Source organism: Camelus bactrianus, chromosome 10 (assembly GCF_048773025.1).
Source record: "Camelus bactrianus isolate YW-2024 breed Bactrian camel chromosome 10, ASM4877302v1, whole genome shotgun sequence".
Classification (NCBI taxonomy): Eukaryota; Metazoa; Chordata; class Mammalia; order Artiodactyla; family Camelidae; genus Camelus; species Camelus bactrianus.
The window spans coordinates 10,649,298-10,661,642 of NC_133548.1; the positions used below are offsets into that span (position 1 = coordinate 10,649,298).

At 39.1% G+C, this 12,345-nt stretch overlaps 1 pseudogene; it reads right to left on the reverse strand.

The window, feature by feature from the left end:
* Positions 1–2,966: 2,966 nt before the first annotated feature.
* On the reverse strand, positions 2,967–4,195 carry LOC105070171 (olfactory receptor 10V1-like; annotated as a pseudogene).
* Between the last annotated feature and the right edge of the window lie 8,150 nt (positions 4,196–12,345).

The window sequence follows — 12,345 nt, forward strand, 5'->3', positions numbered from 1 at the left end:
GCCAGCACTTACTAGCTGTGTGATCTTGGGAAAACGACTTAACCTCTCTTAGCCTCACTTCTTGATGTGTAAAATGGGGATAATAATGGTACCTACCTCATAAGATTTTGTGGGAATCAAGTGAGTTAACATTCACTAAGCACCTGAAGTCAGGGCTCAATAAATGATAGTGTTAGGATTATAATTGTTGGTATGTTGTTAAATATGTTGTATTCTCTGTTGAGAAGTGGTGAGAAAAGATTCTTTTACATCAGAGATTTAACCCCAAAAGTGTTAGATTTCTCCATATATCTGTAAATTATTACATGACCTCTGAAATTCTCCAAATTAATTGTATTTATTCTGTACCTTGGCTACTAGGAAGCTCGGATACCTCTAGTGAACACAATACAAACTGCAGAGAAGCATATGGTTTGCATTTCTGCATAGAAATCTTACTATTGTGTTCTTCATAATTTTGCCTGAATCTTTTCTTAACCCCAATCTTCTTGACTATGTGCTTTTAACTTTTGTGTTTAACGTTATTTTTAAGCCACTTGACATCTTTTGTGGAAGGATATTGGGAATAGAACAATTTTAAATAGTGAGAGAAGTAACTTGTTAATTTCAGCAAATATCGTTATCAATAAAATATTTATTGAATCTCCACACCAGCACTATTCAAAACACTGTATGCCCCTGTACTTCTTAATGTTGCTGCCTGGCCAAGGGCAGGGCCCCAAGAACTCTTGCCATCAGGTTCCCATATTGTTTTTCCCCGTTCTCCTCTTTCTTGTATGTAGCACAATCAATAATGGAACAGAGTGGGTTTTATCATCTATTGCATTTGCAACATCAAGACAAGAATGCATTTATTTTCTTTTTCTCCTTTAAGGATAGTATCTTGGAAATGTATTTCCCCACTCTCAATCCTCCTTCTGGTCCTCTCCACCAATCTCCATGACAGCCCTGCTCATTGCCCGTTGCAGCTTTGGGATTCTCCTACCAGGGTCACAGGAGCCAATCTCCTGTGATGACAAGCAGCTGACTCTACTCAGATAGGCTGGGACCTGGGACCCTTTACTCGACTGCTTGCTCCTGGATAAATGTCTCCTTGAGCAACAGGATACAAAGAAACAGTAAGGGATGAAACATAACTGCAGGCAGGCACAGTTGGGGCAATTATGAACAACAGGATGCAAAAAGGCCACAAACCAAGTGCCAATTCTGAAATGCTGGGAGCAAAAACAGTCTGTGCATGATCCCTGCACACAACACCACCAAGGAGGTGAGCAGACCACCTAAGCTACGCTCCTTCCCAACCGATGCACCTGCCCCCACTGTTACTGCATTTAAGGACCCAAGCAGCTCTTTTCCGGGGAACGAGCAAGGGCACCTGTTACTTGTTTTCACTCCGTAGTGCTGCAGCACAAGCCCAAATAAAGAGTTGCCTGAAATTCTCATCTAGCCTCTTATCAATTTCCGTTGATTAAAGAGTCCAAGGGTCTGCCTGGTCAGTATATAATGCTATAACAGAGAGAACAAACCTGACTCCCTATTGGATCTATTCTTTTAGCTCTAACCCTTGTGTCCTGTTGCCTGTGCTCAGTTATGCTGGCTCTGTAACTTTGTAAAACAATGTTACCTATAGCCTGAAATATACATGATAGCCCAGCCTCAAAGCTCTGCCTCCCAGGTTTGACCTTGAAAAGTGTAACACTTTTTATTCCTATGGAGATTAAAAAATTACAGAACAGAATAATATTTGTCTTGTTGGAGGTTTACAGGAAAGTTATGACTAGACCTATATAAACAGTTGCAAGAACAAAGTATTATCACATCCACTCCAGGGTCTGCCTGGCACCAAGAAGTCTGCGACACCAGCTACCTCCCCTCCTTTTAGTATAAAAGAAGCCTGAATACCAACTACAGTAAGATGGTTCTTTGGGACACTAGTCCACCATCTTTTCGGTCTGCTGGCTTTCCAAATAAAGTTGCTATTCCTTGTCCCAACACCTCGTGTCTTGATTTATTTCTTTATTGGTCATGAAGCAAGCAGTGGGAACTTGGACTCTGGACTTGGTACTACTTCTTTGGGAAGGGCCAATATGGCCATCTGGAAGGCAGGATTTGAACAACTTAAAGAAAGCTGTTCAGTTGGAAGTAAGTAAGGACTTAAAAGAAATAAATATATGTCATGGCTTATTCTGTGCTATTACATTTGTACATATCCATCATCTCATTTGACCGTCGTTCCAACCCCTTGTCATAGGAAGGCAGCTGTTATTATTATCCCTTTTTAACATAAAGGAAAGATTAGGGCTCGAGTTTGTGTCTTGAGCCTAAGGCTAAGTATTTACTATATGCCCAGCAAACACAGGAATGCCAGAAAATACAAAGAAAAAAGAATCCATTTCTTCTGCTCCAAGGGGCTTTTGTAGACTTATTACAGAGGCAATACCAAAACATATGAAACTCAGTCATGTAACAAGAAGTATGATTTCGTGAAAAGAGAGAGATCACCGCCGGATTGTCTGGCCAGTGATTTCAAGATTTTAAGGCTGTGGGGCTTGAACAGGCTTTAAATGACAAAGAGAAAAGCCAAAGGACACCTGGATGTGTGAATCCCTTGGGCCTGCATGCCTTCAGGTAGACAGCCCTTAAAACAGGTAACAGGATGGCATCCACTGTATCAACCACCGTCATCATCTTACCCATCCACTCACTCATTTTTTTCTTCACTGACATCCTCGTGCTAGTCCTTATTCTAAGCACTATGATGAGAGAGAAGGCTGGTGACACAGGTAGGGACCAATCCAGGATTTCATCTTTGGAATCTGACTTAAAAAGTGGACGAATTAGCACCACTTAGCATTTCACAGGCGAGACAGCCATGGGACAGTCATTTCTCCATGCCCTCCCTTTTTCCTTTTGAGCATCCTGTCCTTCAGATCAGGTCCCTACTTCTGGTATTGGGAATATTTTTTTCAAGGAAGGAATAGTTCTGGTTCCCTGAACCAGCACATTCCTGCCATGAGTCTCCTCACTGCATCGGTCACTTCTTGATTCCTTATGCTGTAGATCAAAGGGTTCAGCACTGGTGAGAAAAAGGTGTAGACAACAGACAATGCCCGGCCCTCTTCTGGGGAGTAGCTGGAGCTGGGGCGAAGGTAGGTGAGGGTGCAACACCCATACTGCAAGAGAACAACCATGATGTGGGAGGAACAAGTGGAGAAGGCCTGGCGCTTTCCCGAGGCCGAGTTTATCCTCACAATGGTGGCCACGATGCAGCCATAGGAGATGCAGATAAGGAGGAAGGGGATGGCCACAGCGGCCACACCGATGACATAGAGGGCTGCCTCATGCACGTGAGTGTCTGCACAGGCCAGGCGCATAACTGCAGGCATGTCACAGAAGAAGTGGTAGATTTCGTTGTGGCCACAGAATGGAAGGTGGCAGATCAGAATGGTCAAAGGCAATGCCAACAGGAATCCCAGCCCAAAAGAACCTAAAGTCACCCTCCCACAGAGCTGCCAGCTCATGATGCGGCTGTAATGCAATGGATGACAGATGGCCACATACCTGTCATAGGCCATGACAGCAAGCAAGACACAGTCAGATCCTCTGAGAAGGATGAAGAAGAACATCTGAGCCCCACAGCCAGGTAGAGAGAGAAGCAGCTTCCCCATGGAATGGACACCAGCCAGAGTCAAGGGAGCAATGTTGGTGGCGTAGCAATCTCCAGCATGGCCAGTGCAAAAAGGAAGAATTACATTGGAGTGTGGAGGGAGGGATCTCGCCAGACTGTGAGCCCAATGGTGATGTTTCCAGTGAGGCTTCCTAAGTACAGCAGCAAGAAGGCCACGAATATGAGGGAAGCCACTGCCGGGTCTGTTGAGAAGGGGCGGAAGTGGAAGCACACCACTCCCGTCTGGTTTCGCTCTTCCATCAGCGCTGGTACGAGGAAGGAAGTCATGGGCAGAGTGACCGTCCTGCATCCTTGAGCCTGGCGCAGGTCCAGCTGTGTTAGAAACAGTCTGCAATCGCTGAGTCCCTACCCTTATTGCTTCCTTCGGAGTTGGGTTAACATTATCTTTCCTCCCCCATGACTTAACCTACTAGCCGTGTGACCTTTGACAAGGTACAGATGTCAGCATTCTCCTCTTAGATGTGGGAAGGGGGTGACACCCACCTTGGAGAGCTGGTGTCTGAAAGTGCCAAGCCCCACACCAGCCCTGCAGTAGGTTCTCAAATGGGTTTCCTTTCAATTTCATTTTTCGCTTGATCGCCACTTCTCTTTTTTTTTTAAGCAAACCCACCTGACCATTCTCAAACCTCTTCATTCCTATGAATGTCCAATCACCCCTAAGAACACCTTAAAAGTACGTATTTGTACAAAGAACCTATGATTCTCGTATCGAACCTGGAAGGCTGGCAACACAGTTGTTTCCTTTACCTGCTTTAGAAATGTGGAAACCAGAAGCCCAGATGCACTGCTATTCGCCCCATTCCCTTAACTCACAATTTTGGTATCATCTTTTTTTTTTCTTAAACCTTCAACTATCCAATTTTGTTCTGTTCTACCATATACCGACCCTACTCTTGTTTCGCTTTTCTTTCACATATCCGCCTTCATTTGCATTATTACCGTGTTCACCCTAAATAATGCCTTCATTCCCTCACATCTGGTTCACCCTTCCCCCTCCCCAATTTATCATACTTTTAGATTAACCACTTTTAAATACTTTAAAAATCATATTACTCTGACCCTAAACTTAAAAAAGCAAAGGCACCTCAACTTAAGTCAATTATTCCTCAATAAAGCTGAAACAAATTATAAGCAATCTCTTATTCTAGTGATATGACCTACAATTATCACAAAATATTTTTATAAGTGAAACTAACACAACTCGCCTGAGGTATAACTTCAGGAAATCCCTCAACAACCATGCTCCACTGCCCCACCTCAGCCACCCCAGCTTTGGTCTAAGCTGCTCAGTCCTTATGCACATGACCCTTAAATTGTGTTGTTTTAATTTGCTGCAAGGTAGACACAACTAGAGTCTTGTGTTTGTAGATTACCTTTTCAATGACGTTCAAATGGCCAAAGGTAGCAGCCTGCAGAAGGGTTTTTGCGTTGATCTCCTGGGGGGGTTCTCAGAGAGGCCAGGCCATGACAAAAACACTTTCCATCTTAAACAGAGGGATGGAGCCAAAAACGTGCAAATTGAAACATTCAACCACCATTGTTTTTTGGTTTAACAAGTGAACAAGTTTTAACATTGTGTTTTCTTTTGGTTTAATTTTTAACAATGATCCTCAGCACTGGCAAAGTCGTGGAGAAAGGAGCAGCGCCAGGCTCACTGGAGGAAAGGGGAAAGGCTCAACGCTGTAGGAAAATAATAATCTTTTTCAATGCTCACATTTTGTCAAAACTGATAGTTTTCCAGGCTGAGTAATGCATATATAAGCGTTCATTACACTAGCCTCTTAATTTGTGTACATTTGAAATTTTCCAAGTAAAACATTAGCGTTTGACTTTAGTTAGTAAACTTCAGGAGTCTAAAATTAGAAATGAGTCTAAAACAGAATGACAATGACAACAACAGAAATCTTTATACACAACATAAAAATCACAGCATAATTTTAATAGGTAATGTGAATGGAAATGAAAGAAATAATGAATAATAGGGAAATAATAGGGAATAATGAAAGATAATGACTTAGTAGAAAATGCTCAATTCAGTTAATGAAATAGTATGCAATTGTTTAAAATTATATTTATAAAGACAATGTAATCACATGAAAATATTTGTGATGTAATTCTAAACAGAAAGTGAGGTTTAAAAAATTACAATCACCATACTGCAGGGAAAATGTTGTCTTTGAGTGACGAGCCTGAAAGGTTTTTTACCCTGTACTGTATTTTCTAATATTCTTTATGTATATATTTTTTTATTGAAATGTAGTCAGTTTACAATGTTGTGTCAGTTTCTGGTGTACAGCATAATGCTTCAGTCATACATGAACATACATACATTCGTTTTCATATTCTTCTTCACCAAAAGTTACCACAAGATATTGAATGTAGTCCCCTGTGCTATACAGTATAAACTTATTTATCTATTTTATGTATATTATTTAGTATCTGCAAATCTTGAACTCCCAATTTATCCCTTCCCACCCCCTTCCCCCACTGGTAAACATAAGTTTGTTTTCTATGTCTGTGAGTCTGTTTTGTAAACAGGTTTGTCTTTTTTTTTTTTTTAGATTCCACATATAAGTGATATCATATGGTTTTTTCTTTCTTTTTCTGGCTTACTTCACTTCGTATGACAATCTCCAGGTCCATTCATGTTGCTGCAAATGGCATTATTTTGTTCTTTTTTATGGCTGAGTAGTATTCCATTGTATGACTATACCACAGCTTCTTTATCCAGTCATCTGTCAATGGACATTTAGATTGTTTCTATGTTCTAATATTCTTTAATAAATATCAATATTCTTACCATTTTAAAGTACAAACTTATAACATGATATAAGCAAGCAGTGTTGCTCTCAAACTGTGGAATACAATATTTTACAAATTTTTAGAGCAAAGTAAACAATTTATACAGAATCTTTTCTTAAGAAAAATCTTTGTCTAATCCCTCGATCACTATATTTTCAGTAAGAAAATTGTCATTCCAAGAATGCTAAGTTAGTCCTTCATTCAAGTAACTTATAATCAATCACTCCTGGAATGGAACTGAAGGAAGTCTGTTTTTCCAGCCAGCCTGCTTTCCCTGAATACCCACTGCAGCGCAGTCCCTGCACCAACTATTCTATGGAAGCATCTGAACCAAAGCCATCGTGGCCAGAAGCGCCACGCACCTCAAAGGAAAGTGCTGATTTGGAAGCTTGAAACTGGCTCTTTCACACTCGTAGTCAACACATTCCTTTCATTCTGCTCTATTCACTCTTGAGTTATTTGTGTATATGCCATCTCCCTGGCTACACAATACACTTTTAGGATCTTTGAGGGCAGCGTCTATATTTTGTTTGTCTTTACACACATACTCACACGTAGTTTCCATTTAGTAAATGCAATTCAATTTTTAAGAAAATTATTAAGCTAACTTGACAAAGCCAAGTATCCTGAGTCGCCGCAGGGGAAACTTGAAGAAAGAATAAAATTAAAATATTAGCTAATGTGTATTGAGTGCTTCTTGATGCCCACTGCATTACAAATAATAATAACATTTATTGGGTTTTAGGTATTTTCCAAGCACTTTATGCCAATTAACTAATTTGCTCCTCAAAATAAACTTATGAGGTAGGAGCTATTATTGCCCTAATTTGACAGATGAGAAAACCAAAGCACAGATTCCAGCTCTGGCCAAAAGACTGCAGATTTCACGCTCTTAATCACTACTCTGCGCTGGCTTGCCATGAGTATGTCCTCATATTTGTCTCCTTTGCATGTTTAAGCTTTATATATATGGTCTTGTGGGAAAATAATGATTTGCCACATTCTATCTATAAGAGACAGGGCATCGTCTCCTAGCTGGGAATCTTAAAGAAAAAATATTAGGCACTTAATATTCCTACTGCTGGGAATTAATTCTAAAGAAGCCAGTCAAAAGGAGGAAGAAAGTATTCCTATCAAGCTATTTCTAGTTGTATTGTTTCTGTAGCTAAAGGAAAGAAGCAAATTATATAACCTACAGGGAACAAAAATGTCTAATTGTCCAAGAATAATCAAATCATCTGGTGTATGAATTCAGTGTGCTAAAAGGTCTTCACCAAGGATCAAGAAGAAGTGGGAAAATACAGGAAGTGTAAATAGAGGAATGTGAAAATACGCAAAGCAAAGGAGGCTAAATCCTCTGCCCACCACCATCACAGCAACAGGAAACGTCTTTATAACCAGACCAAAGCAAGACCATAGACGGTTATAAATATGTATTAAGACAAATGAATATTTTTGCATGTTTTCTGTCAGCTTTTTATACATTTGTTTAATTGCCTAAACAAAAAAAATAGGAAGAAAAAAAAAAGGAGGGAACCCCTCAACAGAGAGGCTTTTTCTAAACAAAAGCCAAAACTTATCTCAGGCTCATTGAAAATCAGAAGGAGGCTAAGTTAGCAGAGTGATCTTTAAGCATTTATCTCCCTCAGAGCTTGAAAGCATCACCTATCATTTGGGGACCAGAGAGGCAGGGCTGCTGGAGTCTCCTGAAATTTCTCCTCTCTGAGGGATGCCAAAGCCTGACATTAACTGCATCATGTCCTTCCTTCACAAGGATCGCCATCGAGTTCATTTACTGAACATTTATTTACTGAGTACCTACTCTGTGTTGCTGACACTGATGTAGGGAGTGGAGACAGCAGTGAGGAAAAGCCCTAGACCTGATGATGCTTACGTCCTTGTGAGGAAGAACAGACAAAGAATAAAACAATAAATAGAATCATATAATTTTAGGTAGTGATAAGTGCTATGTGGAAAATAGTGTAATAGAGGGTGGGGTGGCTAACTTTAAAGGAGTGGAGGATGACCTTTCTGGGAAAATGACTTTTGAATAGAGGTCTGAAAAGCATAAATAAAAAGAGGAGGGGCAAGTATGTTCTGGAGATCTGCTGTACAACGTCATACCTGTAGTTAACAACACTGTGTGGTACACTTAAAAATCTGTTAAGATATTTCTTCTGTGTAGCACAGGGAACTGTATTCAATATCTTGTTATAACCTTTAATGAAAAAGAATATGAAAACGAATATATGTTTAGACATATGCATGACTGGGACATTATGCTGTACACCAGAAATTGATACACTGTAACTGACTGTACTTTAATTAAAAACATTTTTTGCTAAGAAGCTAGATCTCATGTAACGTGTTCTTATCACAATAAAAAGTAAAAATAATTTTACAAGGTTTCCAGAATGTGTGTATATGTATATACATATATATATGGAAAGAGCATTCTCAGGGGAACAAATTCGGCATGTGCAAGAGTCCTGAGGCAGGGATTATTTGGCAGGTTTAGTGAATCACAGGAAGAGCAATGTGGATGGAGAGATGGAGAGGAGTAGGCGATGGGGCCAGAGAGGAGGTAGTGGCAAATCATGCAGAACCTTAAGGACCATGGTTAGATGTATGGATTCCATTATAAGTGTTAAAAGTTTCTGCACAGCAAGGGAAACAATCAAAAAATAAAAATAAAAAGGCAACTGCAAAATGGGAAAAAATATTTGCGAACCATATATGCAATAATGGGATAATATCCAAAACATGCAAGGAAATCATATAATTCAAAAGCAAAAAATACAAATAACCCCATTTTAAATTGGCAAAAAAACTGAATAGACAATTCTCCAAAGAAGACATGCAAATGGCCAAAAAGTATATAAAAACATGTTCAACATCACTATTCGCCAAGAAAATGCAAATCAAAGCCACAATGAGATATCACACCTCATACCTGTTAGGACGGCTATTATTAAAAAGTCAAAGGTAAGTCTCGGCAAGGATGTGGAGAGAAGGGAGCCTTTGTACACTGGTGGTGGGAATTTAAACTGGTGCAGCCATGATGGAAAGCAGCATGGAGATGCCTCAAAAAAATTAAAAATAGAACCACTATATGATCCAGCAATCCCATTTCTGGGTATATATCCAAAGGAAATGAAATCAGAATCTCAAAGAGAGATCTGCATTCTCATCTTCATTGTAGCATTATTCACAGTATCCAAGGTATGAAATCAACTTAAGTGTCTATCGGTGGACAAAGGATAAGAAAGTTTTATGTATATACATACATATAAAATGGAATATTAGCCTAATGAAGAATGAAATCCTGCCATCTGTGACAACATGGAAGAACCTGGAGGAGATTATGCCAAGAGAAACAAGCTAGGCACAGAAAAACAAATAGTGATATCACATCCGTGTGGGAGCTAAACCAGTTGAACTTAGACAGTAGAAGGCTCGTTACCTAGTGTCAGGGAGTAGGGGAAATGGGGAGATGCTGGCCAAGGGGTACAAGCTTTCAGTTATAAGGTGAATAAGTTCCAGAGACCTAATGCACAACATGGTGACTAAAGTCAATAAAACCGTATTGTGTGCTTGGAATGTTCTAAGCAAGTAGATATTAAATATTCTCAACAAACAAAGAAAGCAACTATATGAGGTGAAGGATATATCAATTATCTTGATTGTGGTAATCATTTCACTATTATATATATATATGTATGTATTACAAAGCACCCCATTGTACACCTTAAATACATACAATTTTTATTTGTCAATTATACCTCAACAAAGCTGAAAATAAAATATTGGGAATGAATATCTGTAGTGGAAGTAAGGTTGAATAAAGTCAGCAGCTCTCAAGATTCTCTGTATGATACAAATTTTACAATGTTTTCTCCATAAACCCCACAATAATCATTGTAAAGCTAATAAAGGTTAGGTAACATGATAAACACCGCAGATGCATCATCTCATTCAGTCTCCACAGCTGTTTTGCGAGGGGGGAGCAGTACTATCATTGCCACTTTACAGACAAGGTAACCAAGGCTTAGAAAGTTTAACTCACACAAGGACACACATACAGTCAGTGGCTGAGCCAAGGTGTGAGTCCAAGTCTGTCTGAATTAGACCTACTCTTTTAACCATTCTTATATATTGCCTCCAACCTCCAAATTCTGAAAACTACTATCTGCCTAATGCTATCTTTTAAACAAACAATAGGAAAAAAAAAAAAAACCCAAGTAGTGGTAGTAGTAATAATTATAATACATGTATAAAATTATTCCAAGAAAATATATGATATAAGTTAGGGCTTTTGAAATAGTAAAAGTACATTGAAAACTCCATTAATTTTCTTGAAGGCCCTTTGAGATATGGGGATTCAAGATGATGGCCACTAGACAATCTCTAAAATCCCTTCCAATTCTGTGATTTCATGAATGACCTTTAAAAAAAAGAAAAGAAGTTCTAGATGGTCCCTCATTTTCCCAAGGGACACTGAAAGAAAACCACCTCTTCAGATGTTCTATATGAAATTGAACAAAGAATTAGTTTCATTAATTTCAACAAATAATACTAAGAGATTACTTAATGCCATTTGCATGAACATGGATGGACCTAGAGATCGCCATTCTAAGTGAAGTAAGCCAGAAAGAGAAAGCAAAATACCATATGATATCACTCATATGTCAAATCTAAAAAAAGAGAGAAAAAGGCACTATGAACTCATCTATGAAACAGCAACAGACTTGCAGACATAGTAAACAATCTTATGGTTACTGGGGAAAGAGGGTGGGCAGGGATAATTTGGGGAGTTTGAGAGTTACAAATGTTAGCCACTATATATAAAAATAGATTTTAAAAATTTCTCCTGTATAGCACAGGGAACTATGTTCAATATCTTGTAATAAACTTTAATGAAAAAATATGAAAAAAAAAGAGACTACTGTCAGGATTTGAATGGTCCAATACATAACACCAAGTAGATGGTGGGAGAAAAATTCTGGTTTTGATCTGCTAGATGTGAGATACTTAATTAGTAATTCAAACAGAGATTTCAGGTAGACAGTGGATATACAAATCTGGAGTTCAGGGACACAGTTAGGCTGGAAATAACATATTTGAGAGCTTTCAGCCTGCTGTTTGTATTTAAATCCAAACAACTAAATTGGATTGCCCACCAAAAAATATAAATAGAAAAGAGGACCTGGGACCAAAGACCCAGCTTGAGCGGGAGTTAGGGAAAGTAGAGAGGCCAGCAAAGTAGACCAAGAAGGAATATCAAAAATGTGAGAAGAAAGCAGGAGGAATTAATTTCCCAGAAGCAGAGAGAGAGGGGGATATTACAGAAAATGGAAAAAAAAAAAAGCAAACAAACAGCAAATGATGCTGAATGTGGAAATTTTCTTTATCTAAAAACGTGAGTTCCAGGTAAATCAAATGAAAATAATAAGTTTTATTTCCCCCAACTGACCCCATCATTAAGTTCATCAACAAGTTACTAAAAATATAAACCCCAGGGGAGGTAGACCAATGGCGTAATCCCGAAGCAATTTTAGCTCTCAGGAACACTGTATTCAACCTTGTTGCTTCGTGCTTCCCAAGCAGACCTTCCCAAGTCATCTCAGGGGACCAAGGATGACACTTTAGCCAGCTTAGTTATCATGAATGTCATTATTTGGTGTTAATTTCAAGTCTGAATGTCAAGGGAACTTCAAAGGTAAGTTCCAGGCTACAGAGGAATGACAAGTAAAGCTGGACAGTACCTTATTCAAAGAAGAAACAGGATGGAACACAAACTCTCAGTCCAAGAGTTGATCAGAAAGGAGTCAGGTCTAGTTTGAGAAGTGCTTTAC